Source organism: Nicotiana tabacum, chromosome 7 (genome assembly GCF_000715075.1).
Source record: "Nicotiana tabacum cultivar K326 chromosome 7, ASM71507v2, whole genome shotgun sequence".
Taxonomy (NCBI): Eukaryota; Viridiplantae; Streptophyta; class Magnoliopsida; order Solanales; family Solanaceae; genus Nicotiana; species Nicotiana tabacum.
This window is the reverse complement of record NC_134086.1, coordinates 49,055,681-49,071,729: the sequence shown is the minus strand read 5'-3', so window position 1 is coordinate 49,071,729 and position 16,049 is coordinate 49,055,681. Positions and strand designations below refer to the sequence as shown.

General features: G+C 39.1%; 1 long non-coding RNA gene across 1 annotated transcript; it reads left to right on the top strand.

Moving 5' to 3' along the window:
• Positions 1–221: 221 nt before the first annotated feature.
• On the top strand, positions 222–7,900 carry LOC142182687 (uncharacterized). The gene is made up of 2 exons (XR_012711622.1): positions 222–882; positions 7,637–7,900. It is a non-coding gene; the product is annotated as an uncharacterized LOC142182687 (long non-coding RNA).
• Positions 7,901–16,049: the final 8,149 nt, after the last annotated feature.

The following is a 16,049-nucleotide window of genomic DNA, read 5'->3' as shown; positions in this document are numbered from 1 at the left end:
GTTATTTTATAAGAATTGGAAAAATCACAAAAATAGTTTACTATTGCTTTTTAATTTTAGTCTTGAATTTTGTTAATTTTCCTTTAATTTAGTTTTAATTGATAGTAGTAAGTATTGTTTATAGTAGTTAATTTGATTAGATAATTTGTATTAGGAATTATTAGGTTTGTTTTTAACTTTAATTTATAAAGAAAAAGAAAATAAAAAGAAAGAAAAGGGAAAGAATTGGGAAAAGAATTTGATTTTGGGCCAGATCAGCTGATTTTCCCCAGGCCCAAACCAAAGTCCTCTTCAATTACATGGCCCAGAGTCACGGTGCATCCCCTCCCCTTTTTGGCTCTCATCTTCACCTCAAAAGACCGGGGGATCAGACTTCAATGGAGGAAAACTAGCAGCTAATGGACTCCCTCATATCAGCGCCGTTTCCCCATTCTTCATCCTCATCTCTTGCTGAACCAGAAAGAGACCACTCTCATCATCAACAAGAACAAAAATCGGACCCTTTCCCTCTAGGACCAACCTTAGCCGACTAAAATACACACACATTCCTCACAAATAACACACGGTTGAAATAAAGCTTAGAAAATTCAAATGAAGATTTGAAATCGCCAACCTTGAAAAACAAAAGAAGAATTGGAATTTTTAAAGGAAGATTGAAGGAAAATTGATTTCGAAATCAACTTCTTTTTTTCTAGTGGGTTTGTACAAGCTATCGAAGTTCGAATCTATGGCTGTTTTTGCTTCGCTTTTGGGAGGTTGTTATACTCAAGTCGAGATCCTTGTTTCTGCCATTGTTCCGGAGTTGATCAAGCTGTAATTGTAGCAACTGGCTTTTGGATTTCTTTGGACCTGTTTCAGTGATTTTCTCTGTTGCTTAATTAGGTAAGTTGGAATCCCCCTTGTATTCTGTTTTTTTTCTTTTCATTTTAATGATTAAAACTGTTGGGTCCCTTGATTAATTCATGTGAGTTTGTTTCATGACTTGGAATTCTGCTATCTCAGTATTTTAGGCAATTTATTTTGATTAACGTGTTGTCATAGCTGATATGCTTATTCATGTTGAAGACACCATCTTTTAATTACTGTTTGGGAATATTATCTCTTATGGTGCCTGATTAGGAAAATTGAAAAACCTATGAAATTGCATTGAGGCTTAAGTTGTTATTTGGGCTGCCACCTTAATAGATGCTTTTGAGCAGTCTGTACCAGTGTAATGCGAAATGCTGCTCTAGTCACTTCTTGTTGCTTTTCCAATATTAAAATACTATGTTGTATTCATAAAGATTCTTTCTCTCACAGTAAAATGAACAACCAAATTTTAATCTTTCTTGAAATGATGGGTTAAATATAAATGCACAACAAAAGCAAAGAAAGTGATACCTTCTCTTTTGGTCGTTTTTTTTACTTCTCAAAAGTTGAAAATCTAGTAGTCATTTTGAAGAATGTTGTTGTACCTCTGCTACTCTCATGAACGCCATAGATGCGTTAATGTCAAATTTTCTTGCATCCTAGATTCAATTTTAGCAACAATAATTTTTGTGTGTTTGACTTTGATACTGCCTCTCTGCCACTTTTATATAGGTTTGCTTAATTGCTCTAGTAATTTTCTCTAAGCCAAGAGTAAATGACACATATTAATTACAAAAGGCCCAATCACAATTATTCCATAGTGACCCCATTATCCATAATCTTGACTTTACATCAAATTCCAAATTTGGAAGAAGAATCATAAGCGTGCATTAGCTGCCGTAGGCGTGATTAATAAACCATTGTGACTATGGGTACGGTTCCCGTGACATAGTTATGATGCCTAATTCCAAAATTCGGGGGTGCATTTCATGTGACCCGATCATAACAACTTCGAATAATAAAATCCTTTGGAATAATTCGAGGCGTGTCATGCCAAATAAAATCCCGAAACCCATGGCCCTCACTCAATTAATTTTTATCCTTAGAATTCGAGGCATGCCATTTAGTTGAATCTCCATGGCCTTCGTAGATTTAAAATGCGTAGTTGCTTTAGGCGCACTATTTAATAGTTTACCTTCCTAAACTCGGGTGCGCATTTATGTGACCCAAATCCAAATCTCAACAACGTTAGATAAAATGTGTTGCGGACTGCGGGTGCATTTATGTGACGTGGTTCAAGACATATTTTAAATGATGTTGCAATCTTCCTTAAAAATGAATAAAAGCGGTTATGAAGTTAAAATTGAACCATAGGCTAAAACATTTATTTAAATCAGATAACAGGCCAATTGTAACAGTTGAGACCGTGCTAGAACCACGGAACCCGAGAATGCCTAACACCTTCTCCCGGGTTAACAGAATTCCTTACCCGGATTTCTGTGTTCGCGGACTGTAAAAAAGAGTCAATCTTTCATCGATTCAGGATTTGAACCGGTGACTTGGGACACCATAAATTATCCCAAGTGACGACTATAAATTTTAAATAAAATAATCCCGTTTCGATTGTCACTTAAAGTTAGAAAAAACTCCCTTATATACCCCTCCCGGGGTGTAGTAAAAAGGAGGTGTGACACCATACAATCACATCCTCATTTCGGGGAATAAGTTTGTGACTCTAACGTGATTACCAGAAGGGAGAATTAAGCTCCAGAATAATAGAAATCAGTATGGGCATGTGAAAAAGATAAACTAAGCATGACTTAGGGACTGAGTGATTTGATAACGGTCGGCATCATGAGAATTTCAGATCGTGTTCCGACGATAATAGAATGGACAATAAAAGAATATTTATGGAAAATTCAAAGGATGGTCATTCAGGAAGTCGTTTCCCTAAAGCAAGAAAGGGGAGTAAAGTTAAGCTTAAGGGAATGTATGTGCCAGTTACAGTAATTGTCACCATTGTGAGTAAGGAATTTTTTTATCCTTGGTACATAAGGATTACGGCAAGGCGAGTAATGGCCATCTATGATGTAAAAGGACGCCGAAGATGAAAAAGTGAAACATCTATAGGCAGGTCGTCGTAGCTCCAACTCTTAGTACTCCCATAAAGGGGAAAATATGGAATAATAAAGGAAGAATGCAATAAAAATGAGAAAGGGATGAGATTGCACTTATCCAAATGCTACAGATATGCTACGATTCCAGAACATTATGCAAACGCGACGTCAAGGAGAAGAAGTAAGAGTTCCTGCCTGAGATGTTATTAATAATTAAGGAGCTAGTGCGAGACGTAAGTTAAGATCAAGGAAATAACCCAAGAAAGATTTCGCGGAATATTGATATGAGAATGGGCCAACAAGTACTTAGCAGTTGATTCAGGAAGAGCTTAGTTATGGCTAGTCAAGAGGATACAGACAAGACAGCAGGTCGTGCAAGATAAATATAGTAAAATCCAATATAGTGAATTTAGCCCCGCAGTTATGACATTGTAATACTTGAGAAATATTCCAATAGGAGTTGGGATAGTTAAAGGTTCCGTATGAGTGTTATGGAAATAAAAGATAGTTCCACTGGGAAGACAGTCAAAACATCAGTTTAGAAGTAGTTGTACGAGCAGATGAGTGTGGAGGTAAGTAACTAAGGATAATTACAAGTGAGCACAAACATCTAAAGTTCTATCGGGAATACAATATAATAAGCTCGCATCTTTACAAGAGTCAGAGGATCCTCCCTAAGTACTACGGTGAAGGACCATCTGAGGAAATGATGAAGAAGGCTTCAACCTAAGCACAGTGACCTAAAGAGGAAATGGTCTTGTAACAACAATTTCACAACAACATTGTACGTCCTCCATAAGAAAGAGGAATCTACCGTGGCTAGTGAACAGGAAGTAAAAATCAAAAGAAATATTCAAAGATCATATGAGTTGTACGAAAATTTCGGCATGCGTGGGAGCTAAGATAAGCTAAGTATGCACGCAACAAGGGGGAAGAAAGATCAGGAAAGGTAATAGCTTACGTTAAAAGAAAGCTGAGAAGGAACGCAAGGAATTATTTGATCAATGATCCCGAGTTGGTGACGTTATGAACACACTTAAGAGTTTGGATTTTTATACATGCAGCATATATGTTGACAATCATACAGCCGTAAAAGATTATGGTATAAGATAAAAGAAATACTTGAGCCCAGGTCATAGACAAAGGAATGAATTGTTAGAAGATTGTATCATGGATGTTCCATAGCGTCCATTGAGAGCTAAAGTAATAACTAATACCATGAGCCGCAGATTGGAAGATAACTTAAGCGAGTATAAAGGCCGATCAGAAGAAGAAGGAAACTAAAGAGTTACATCAACAAAGTAAATCAGGAATCTGATTATTGAACCCAGAAGTTATAGGAATCATGACTGAGAACATAGCAGAATCACTCTTAACATTAGAGGTGCAAGAGAGATAGCACAACAACTATGCTCTATAATGACTCTAAGATAAAGCCAATTAGAAGGGTACCAGTCTCATAAGAAGTCAGTATGAAACTCCCACGGGATTGTGCATGTACCCGAGGTGCATGTATTATAATAGAGCTTCAAGTTATGGACGTGAATTATACCTAGGTGGAAGGGAGGTCATGAGAGAGATAGAAGATACGATGCGACATTTCAAGGTAAGTAAGTTAAAGGTGAACAACGTACGAGATACTCAAAGGCAGAAGATCGTGAATAGTCTATGCTTCTGATAGAAGGCTATAAGCAAGGGGATTCAATATCCAAGAATGATAGCGGCATCGTTAGTGGCATATCTTCTAGTCAACGATTTCTAGGTATCGAGAGGTCTAGTTAAGAAAGTAAAGAAAAGTTAGAGACGATGTGATGTTTCGCTTGATATTCTAAAATAATACAAGGAAATTCAAGCAAGTTGAAGGAAGATTACGAGTAGTATAAATAGAGATGTATAGGTTGCAAGCTAAAGTATAATAGAGCGACAAAGTTTTATGACAGGATGTAAGAACGAGAAAAGGCGAGTGAGAAAGATGACGAGAATGGATTAGTCCTCAATATTAGGCCCATGAAAACAAGGGAGCTAATGGATCCTCTATGTTATAGTAAGCTCAGTATAGCCTGAATAGACTCAAAGGAGTTACTCTCCATAAGTAGCATTTAGAAGAGATGGAATACTTCCCTAATAGTAGAATAAGGGTGTAATTGTGATAGATAAATGATGACGTTTGGGCCTTCGATTGAGTAATAATTTGAAAAAAAAGAAAAGGGATTCATGAATTGTACGGGATTAAAATACTCACGTAAGAGAATCACCTTCGGATGCTATAGAATATGTATATTAAAGTATGAGACACTATGAAATATGATTATGGGAATCACTTCGAATATTCCTTGATGTAACGTAAGCCCTAGTGACAAAGTATTACGTAAGAAGTTTCAAGTTATCAGTGGTATATTGTAGATCAATATTGAGGTGAATCAACAATGGATGGACAAAAGTCACAAAGTATGAGATGAGATTAGGCTGTCATTCTAAAGATGAGCAGTAATGAGAAAGCATTAAAGGACTTAAATTTATACATATGGAATAACAAACGGGAGTAAACAGGGATTTGGTAGCAGACCTCAGCAACGATAAATTAAATTAAGAGTTATGGCAGTAAATTCATACGGATGGCTAAACGGACCTATGCAATGAGATAAATATTCATGAATTCAACAATGTACCAAGCAAAGAACTTCAGTATACTCATAGGTGCCCAAAGAGACATCTTATCAAGCTCTACATATGAAGCCTAGAGATTGGGAACTCTTATAAGGTTAAAATTATATAGGCTGCAAGATAAAAGGTAGCAACAGTTACAAGATTGGAAGGATTCCGACTACAAGTTGTGGTGTGAGAAGGAGGCCTAATGGGGGATGCCCTGGACTTTGGACTCATTTACAGAATAGTCGTCTAGATAGAAAGGGAAGTTCTAAAGTATCCGGAAGATATAAGTTATGAAAATGATAAGTGCATCGGTCAACATTCGAGGACGAAAGTTCCAAAGGGGGGGGGGAATAATGTTACGCCCCTCGGTATTACGACGATGTTATGCTCTGCAGTAATATATTACGATGATGTTTCGCTCTGTAGTAATATATTACGATGATGTTACGTCCTGCAGTAATATATTACAATGATGTTATGCCTTGCAGTATTACATTATGGTGACGTCACGCTTCGCAGTAATAAGTTACGATGGTGTTGCACCATGTAGTATTATACGTTGAATTTGTTGTAAGGTAATTGGCATCAGTCCAAGGAAAAATTTATTTGAGGATTATAAGGATTATAAGTGCTGAGTAAATTCGTGAAGGTAAGAGGGTAAGTAATATCGAAGAAAACGAAATTTGTCGAAGTTTGGCATTTTGAGATAAAATACGGCCCGAGCTAAAATACCTGGTATTTATGGACTAATACCATACAAGGTACCCCATAGGCATGATAGTAAGGTGTATAAAGTGTGTTAAAAGAGAGTAGTATATTAAGCAATTCAAGATAATTTTTAAATTATGCGGGTAATTAATTAATTATCGGGTAACAAAATATTACCCAGTTAACTAATAAGTGGGTACAGATTACTAATCTTCACCCCACTCTCCACATGGCTCAAGGCCACCAATTTAGGAGGTGACTCATAACAAATGGTGGTTAGGTGTGTACACCTAAAGAATGAATAAATTTTAGTCTTATCAAGATAAGACTTGATAACTATTTCATTATAAAAATCGAAACTAGAAATCTGATTCCATTCCATTCAAACCATAAATGTGATATAGCAATCTAGTATTCAATTCCATTCAAAGGCTTGAAACAGAAGCAAAAACCCAAAAAGAACGTTGGAACAAGATTACATCTCATTCTGTCTTTGGTCTTAAGGCCAAAAACGTGAGAAGCAGAAGACAATTTCGTTCCAATTTCAAATCCAAGTATAAATTTCGTTCATATTTCACAGAAGCAGAAGCTTCATTCCATTCAAATAATAATAGGAACAGGTATGTTAAGGCTATCCCTTCTATTCTTTTGGCATGATCCATACGATACGAGCGAAACGTAAAAATGCACAAATTCCATGAATAACTCTATTCATAGAAGTATTAGAAATATATATGTTCTTGAATTTCCATGTGTTATAATATTTTATCATCTGTTCATGGGTCTCAGAAAAATACGAAAGTTGAAAAGAGGTTACTTTATGATATTACTCAAAGGCAAAATGGTCTTATGACAATTGCGAAAGATTTTATTAACGTACTTTTCATGCATTGCATTCATGTACATTGACCTGTGATCAGATGGCGTTATATAAGCGTTTATATGTATGTATATATATATATATGTATATGGGACATGGGAAAGGTTATGGCATTATATACGCACCACCACCTGATCAGCTGGTATACATTGATGATTTTGCCCACAGTGGCCAAGATAATATGATGGGATGCCCTCAGAGGTTGATGATGTTATGAAACATGTACCTATGCACGACATGACATTCATACGCATATGCATGATACTATAATTATTTCGTGATTTACAAGTTATTCAGACTTACAGGTTGAGTCATGTACCCTATATTTCTTCCATGTCTCTTATGTATTTATTTATGCGCCTTACATACTCGGTACATTATTCGTACTAACGTCCCTTTTGCCTGGGGATGCTACGGTTCATGCCCGCAGATCCCGATAGACAGGTCGAGAGCCCTCCAAGTAGGCTATCAGCTCAGCAGAAGATGTTGGTGCGCTCCATTTGCTTCGGAGTTGCTCGTTTGGTTAGTATGATTTAGACGTGTATTATTTGGTATGACGGGAATCTATCCCGACCTTTATGACATTTATGCACTCTTAGAGGCTTGTAGACATATGTCATGTACGTGAAAGATTGTACGACCTTGTTGTCCTATGTTTTGAGTTTATCAATGATCATGTTAGCCTATTAGGCCCGTATGTCATGTGTATATGATGATGTTATAAGAAAGATACGTTACGTTGGTACTCGGTTGAGTAAGGTACCGGGTGCCCATCGCGGCCCATCGGTTTGGGTTGTGATAGAATGCTTACAAGTCAACTCCCGGTTGACTTTCTAACTTAAGCTCACTCAAAAGAGACTAAGTGTCTCATTCCTTTCCAAACCTCTCCGAACCCGAACCAACCAACCCGATGACATATAATACAGCTGAACAAGACAATAAGAAGCAGAAATAGGGGAAATAGAGTGGTAACTCATGAAACAACCGGCCGAGTCGTTATAGAGCCACACCTGTGGTCCACTCTTCGCAGATGTGCTCCCTCTTCTGCGGTGCTTGAGCCGCATCTGTGACCTATTGCACATAGGCCTTATTCCGCACCTGCGAGTTCCAACCTGCTTCTGCGGCACTGCACCTGCGATCCTAGCTCCACAGGTGCGAAACCAACAGGTTCAGCAAAGTTCAGAAATTCCTAAGTCCAATTCAACTTCCGTCAAGCATCCGAAACTCACCCGAGGCCCCCGGGACCTCAACCAAACATACCAACCAATCCTAAAAGATCATACGGACTCAGTCCAACTTGCAAATCACATCAAATAATGCAAAAACCACGAATCACCCTCCAATCCAAGCCTAATAAACTTGAAATCTCAAGAATTCTACAACCGATGCCGAAATCAACCAAACCATGTCCGATTGACCCTAAATTTTGCACACAAGTCACATTCAACACTATGAAACTTTTCTAACTTTCGGAATCGGATTTCGACCCCGATATCAATATTTCACTATCGATCTAGAAACTTTAAAAATTTACTTTCGGCATTTCAAGCCTAAATAAGCTACGGACCTCCAAAACACAATTGGAACATGCTCCTAAGCTCAAAATCCCCCAACGGATCTAATGGAATCAACGAAATTCCATTCCGAAGCCATCTTTACACTGTTCTGACTATGGTCCAAATTCTAAAGCTTAAGCTCTCATTTAGGGACTAAGTGTCCCAAAACACTCTGAAACTCAAACAAAACTTACCAACAACTCACAATAGCAGAAACAACCATGGGAAAAACAGTTAATAGAGGATCGGGGCGTTAATTCTCAAAATGACCGGCCAGGTCGTTACATCCTCCCTCTCTTAAAACATTCATTCGTCCTAGATTGAGCATATAGACATACCTGAAGTGGTGAAAAGATGAGGGTAACGGCTGCGCATATCCTGCTCGGTCTCCCATATCACCTCCTCGAGCTGCTAACCCCACCACTGAACCTTCACCGATACAATATTCTTTGACCTCAACTTTCGAATCTGCCTATCCAATATAGCCATTGGATCCTCAATATAAGATAGATCCTTGTCCAACTGGACTGAACTGAAATCCAACACGTGCGACGGATCACCGTGATACCTCCGAGCATCGAAACATGAAATACCGGATGAACTCCTGCCATGCTGGGAGGTAAGGCAAGCTCATAACCGACCTCCCCAACACGTCTGAATACCTCAAAAGGACCAATAAACCTCGGACTCAATTTCCCCTTCTTCCCAAATCTCATAATGCCCTTCATAGGTGAAACTCGAAGCAAGACCCGCTCTCCAACCATAAATGAAACATCGCGAACCTTCTGGTCTGCATAACTCTTCTGTCTGGACTAAGCTGTGCGGAATCTATCCTAAATCACCTTAACCTTCTCCAAGGAGTCCTGAACCAAGTCTGTGCCCAAAAATCTAGCCTCGCCCGGCTCAAACTAACCCACCGGGGATCTACACCGCCTACCATACAAAGCCTCATATGGTGCCATCTGAATACTGGACTGCTAACTGTTATTGTAGGCAAACTCTTCTAGTGGAAAGAACATATCCCAAGAACCTCCAAACTCCATCACACACACACAGAGCATATCCTCAAGAATTTGAATAGTGTGCTCGGACTATCTATCCGTCTAGGGTGAAATGTTGTGCTCAACTCCACCCGAGTACCCAACTCATGTTGTACGACCCTCTAGAACCGTGATATGAACTGAGTACCTCTATCTGAAATGATGGAACTGGAATACCATGCAGACGAAAAATCTCCCGGATATAAATCTCTGCCAATCGCTCCGAAGAATAGGTAGTACACATAGGAATGAAGTGCACAGACTTGGTCAGCCGATCCACAATCACCCAAATGGCATCGAACTTCCTCAAAGTCCATAGGAGTCTCACTACGAAGGCCATGGAGATCCGCTGCCACTTCCGCTCTGGAATCTCTATCTGCTGAAGCAAGCTACCTAGTCTTTGGTGCTCATACTTTACCTGCTGAGCTACAAACCCAACTATATCTTTCTTCATCCGCCTCCACCAATAGTGTTGTCTCAAATACTGGTACATATTCGTGTAACCCAGATGGATGGAATACCTCAAACTGTGGGCCTCCTCTAGAATAAACTCCCAAAGCCTATCAATATTGGTTACACATACCCGACCCTACATTATCAATACCCCTTCATCACCAATGGCCACATCTCTGGCATCACCATGCGGAAACTTGTCCTTGAGGACGAGCAAATGAGGCTCATCATACTGACGCTCCCTAATATGATCAAACAAGGAAGACCGAGAAATTACACAAGCTAGAACCCGACTGGGCTCCGAAATATCCAATCTCACAAACTGGCTAGCTAAGGCCTTAACATCTATTGCCATGGGACTCTCCACTACTGGTAGATAAGCCAAACTCCCCAAACTCTTTGCCTGGTGAGTCAAAGCATCGGCTACCATATTGGCCTTGCCCGGGTGATACAAGATAGTGATGTCATAGTCTTTCAACAGCTTTAACCACCTCCTCTGGCACAAATTAAGGTCCTTCTGCTTGAACAGATGCTAGAAACTCCGATGATCAGTATAAATCTCACAAGGAACATCGTAAAAATAATGACGCTAGATCTTCAAGGTGTGAACAATAGAAACTAACTCGAGATCATGGACATGATAATTCTTCTCATGCACCCTTACCTATTTGGACGCGTAGGCAATCACCCTACCATCCTGCATCAATACCGCTCCAAGGACAATCCTCGAGGCATCACAATAGACTGTATAAGACCGCGAACCTAATAGGCAATATCAATACTAGGGTTGTAGTCAAAGCTATCTTGAGCTTCTGGAAGCTCTCCTCACACTCTTATGTCCACTTGAACAGAGCATCCTTCTGGGTCAGCCTGGCCATAAGTGCTGCAATAGATGAAAATCCATCAATAAATCAACGGTAATAACCCGCCAAGCCAAGAAAACTACGGATCTCTGTAGCTGAGGATGGTCTGGGCGACTATGCACTGCTTCCACTTTCTTCGGATCCACCTTGATCCCTTCACTCGATACCACATGACCCAAGAATGCCACAGAATCCAACTAGAACTCACATTTTGAGAACTTTGCATATAATTTCTTTTCTCTCAAAGTATGAAGCACTGTCCTTAGGTGCTGCTCATCATCTTCCCGACTCCGGGAGTATACCAGAATATCATCAATAAAGAATGTTAGAAACCAAAGAAGTTATATATTTCATATCTAGAAGAGAAGATCACAAGGCCTATTTATAATACTAATTCACCTAATCTATTAGTTGCCATACACCTAATTACACCTACTATACAACTTATCTACATATGCTAGCTATGATGTAGTACATGTGTATACATGTGCTACATAACTTGTATTACACCTACTATACAACTCATATACATGTGTTAGCTATGATGTAGTACATGTGTATACATGTGTTAGACAACTTGTATGTAAACACTCCCCCTCAAGTTGGAGCATATATATTGATCATGCCCAACTTGTTACAGATATATTCAACTTGAGCTCCATTCAAAGCTTTTGTGAAAATGTCTCCCAATTGATCTCCAGTTCTAACATGACCTGTAGAGATGAGCTTTTGTTGAATCTTTTCACGAACAAAGTGACAATATATTTCAATGTGCTTAGTCCTTTCATGAAATACAGGATTAGAGGAGATATGAAGAGCAGCTTGATTATCACACCACAACTTTGCTGGCAATGTAGTTTGGAAGCCAACTTCACTTAATAGTTGATGTACCCATACAACCTCACACACAGATTGTGCCATAGCTCTGTATTCTGCTTCCGCACTAGATCGAGATACGACATTTTGTTTCTTACTCTTCCACGAAATCAAGTTTCCACCAACAAAAACGCAATATCCTGTCGTGGATCTCCTATCGGCTTTTGACCCTGCCCAATCTGCATCTGTGAAACACTCAATGTTAGTGTGTTCATTATTCTTATATACTAGACCCCGTCCTGGAGATCCCTTTAGATAACAAAGAATCTGCTCCAGAACCGCCCAATGCCTGACTGTTGGGGAAGATATAAACTGACTCACAATGCGGACAGAGTATGCGATATCGGGATGAGATATTGTAAGATAGTTTAGTTTCCCAACCAATCTCCTATATTTCTCTGGATTTTCGAATAACTCACCGTCTTCTTTCACGAGTTGTGTGTTAGGAACCATTGGCATGCTGCATGGTTTAGATCCCAACTTTCCAGTTTCAGCTAACAAGTCAAGAGTATATTTCCTTTGGGACAAGAAGATGCCTTTCTTGATCCGTGTAACTTCAACTCCCAAAAAATACTTTAGTTGCCCTAAATCTTTTGTCTGAAATTGAGTGTGAAGGAAAGATTTTAGAGTTGAAATTCCTGTAATATCACTTCCAGTAATAACGATGTCATCAACATATACTACCAATAAAAGAATACCATCATCAAACTTTTTATAAAACACCATATGATCGCAATTGCTTTTCTTCATCCCATATTCTAGAACAGCCTCACTAAATCTGCCAAACCAAGCACGGGGACTCTGTTTCAGCCCATAAAGAGATTTTCGAAGATGACATACCTTTCCACACTCCCCCTGAGCAACAAACCCAGGTGGTTGCTCCATATATACTTCTTCCTGAAGATCTCCATGTAGAAAAGCATTCTTTATATCAAGCTGGTGCAGAGGCCAATCATAAGTAGCTGCCATGGAAATGAATAATCGAACAGAAGCTAACTTGGCGACCGGGGAAAAAGTATCCAAATAGTCGACTCCATAGGTCTGTGCATACCCTTTTGCAATAAGGTGTGCCTTAAGGCGAGCTACTGTCCCATCGGAGTTAAACTTAACAGCAAATACCCACTTGCACCCAATAGCATTTTTGTTAGTGGGCAGATCGGCCAACTCCCAAGTACCATTCTCATCTAAAGCCATCATCTCTTCTATCATTGCATCATGCCAACCTGGGTGGGACAATGCTTCATGAACAGTTTTAGGTATCCTAGCAGAATCTAATGATGCAATAAACGAGCTAGAAGAAGTAGACAAATGGTCATAAGACACAAAAGAAGAAATAGGATAAGTACATTGTCCTGTACCTTTGCGAATGGCAATAGGAAGATCCAAACTAGGATCTGAAACACAGGAGGTTGGATCTACCGACAAAGAAGAAGTAGGTAAAGGATCCAGTTCTGAGGTTTGTTGTCACTTGGTATACACACGAAGAACAAGTGGCTGGTCGGATGGTCGATCGAGGGAAACGGGTGACTGAGGAAGAGGTGTTGGAGAACTAACTGGATGTGTGACAGTGTAGACCAAAGTATCATCTTCTTCCTCAGGACTGTTATAAACATATGAAGAAAAGAACGGATAATTTTCATGGAATGTGACATCGGCGGACACTAAGTAACTTTTGAGATCTGGAGAAAAACATTGATAACTTTTCTGAAGACGTGAGTACCCTAAGAACACACACTTAAGGGCCTTTGGATCTAATTTAGTTACCTATGGACGAACATCACGAACAAAACAAGTACAACCAAATATTTTGGGCTCAATAGGAAATAATGGCTTAGAGGAAAAAAGAATGTTGTAAGGAATATTACCATGAAGTACAGAAGATGGCATACGATTTATTAAAAAACAAGTTGTAGAGACGGCATCAGCCCAAAAACATTTTGGCACTTTTATTTGAAAGAGGAGTGCTAGGACTACTTCAAGAAGATGTCTATTTTTTCGTTTCGCAACCCCATTTTGAGAAGGGGTGTCAACACAAGAAGATTGATGTAGAATACCATTTGTAGCCATATAATCTTTAAACAAATCCGAAAAATATTCTTTTGCATTGTCACTCCTTAAATTACGAACGGAAACATTAAAATGAGTTTTTATTTCAGCACAAAAAGCACAAAAAATTGAAAACAACTCCGAACGATTTTTCATTAAATATAACCAAGTAACACGAGAATGATCATCCATAAAGGTAACAAAATATCTAAAACCAGTTTTAGAGATAATAGGACATGGACCCCAAACATCGGTGTGAACTAACTCAAAAGGTAAGTCGACCCGTTTATTGACTCTAGAAACTTTAGGAAGGCGATGGTGTTTAGCAAACTGACATGACTCACAATATAAAGAGGAAATACTCTGAAACTAAGGATATAACTTCTTCAAACTAGATAAGGATGGATGACCCAATCGACAGTGTACATCAAAGGGAGACAACACAGTTGAACAAGAAATGGATTTCGGCACCTGTGATTTAAGAACATAGAGACCCCCAGACTCAGAACCTTTACCAATAATCTGTTTCGTCGTAAGATCCTGAAAAAGACAATAATTGGGAAAAAATGAGACACAACAATTAAGAGTACGAGTAAGTTTACTGACAAATATTAGATTGAAAGAAAAATCAGGCAAATTTAAGATGGAACTAAGGGATAGAGAAGATGTTGGGTTAACAGTGCCGGACCCTAAAACATATGAGGTAGACCCATCGGCTAAAGTAACTGTGGAACATTGGGTATGTGACTGAAAAGTGGAAAAGAGTTTAGAGTTACCTGCCATATGATCTGTGGCACCAGAATCAATGACCCATTTGGATGACGAAGAGAGGAGACACTTAGTGGTTTTACCTGACTCGGGGATAGTATTGATAGGAGGAGATGATGACTGAGATGGTGAAATAGTCTCGGAAGTGGCGATGTTGGCATACTGAGATCTTTTGTTCTTATTCTGAAGCTTCACACAATAACGTATGGTATGACCGAGCTCATGACAATAAAAACATTCAACTTCCCCTTGCTTTAGGTCTCGACTATCGCTACTCTGATTGCGATTACTATGACTCCTATTCTTTTAGACACGGCTAAGCAGAGCACCACTATCGATCGTGGCTGTCGGAACTGGATGAGACTTTTCAGTACACAATACTCTTGTAAAGGCCTCTTTCAAGGAAGAGATAGCAGTCCCAAATAAAATCTGCGATTTGGCCCCTTCAAATTCGGGAGAAAGACTAGAAAGGAAACTCATGACCGCCAGTTGTTCACGCTAAGCCTGTTGTACCTTCATATCTGGACTAAACAGCAATATAACATTAAGCTCATCATACACCTTCTTAAACTCTGAGGAGTAAGTGGTGAGAGAGCGATCTTTATGGATGGATGGTAAAATGCCTGGCACATATCATACATGCGAGACAAGTTTCCTTTGCCAGAGTACAAAAAATCTAAATAATCCATTAGATCCTTCACATAATCATAATAAGAAACTAGATCATTTACCTCACTGTGCATCGAATTCTTGATTTGGAGAAACAATTTTGCATCCTCCTTTAACCAGACTGATTTAGTCTCATCCTTGGGTGGATCATCAACCAAGTGGTTCTCTTTGTCGATATCTCTCACATAAGCTAGATATGCGTCACACCCCTTCTCAACCATTCGCTGAGCCTTAAGAAATGAAATAAATCTATTGGTAGTGTGATCTAAAGTACCCCTCCACTCTACTCGCAGTACATCTGGCATAGCTAGCATCACGATTTTGGCATGACAATCAAAAATAGCATAATGGGGTGACAACCAGTCCATGCCCAAGATAACATCAAAATCTACCATGCTGAGCAATAATAAATTGGCTCTGGTCTCAAAACTACTAAGAGAAATCAAACACGACCGATAAATGCAGTCCACAACAAAAGAATCTCCCATAGGAGTAAAAACATAAATAAGGGAACTCAAAGAATCCCGAGATACGCCCAAATACGGGGCAAAATAAGAGGATACATAAAAACA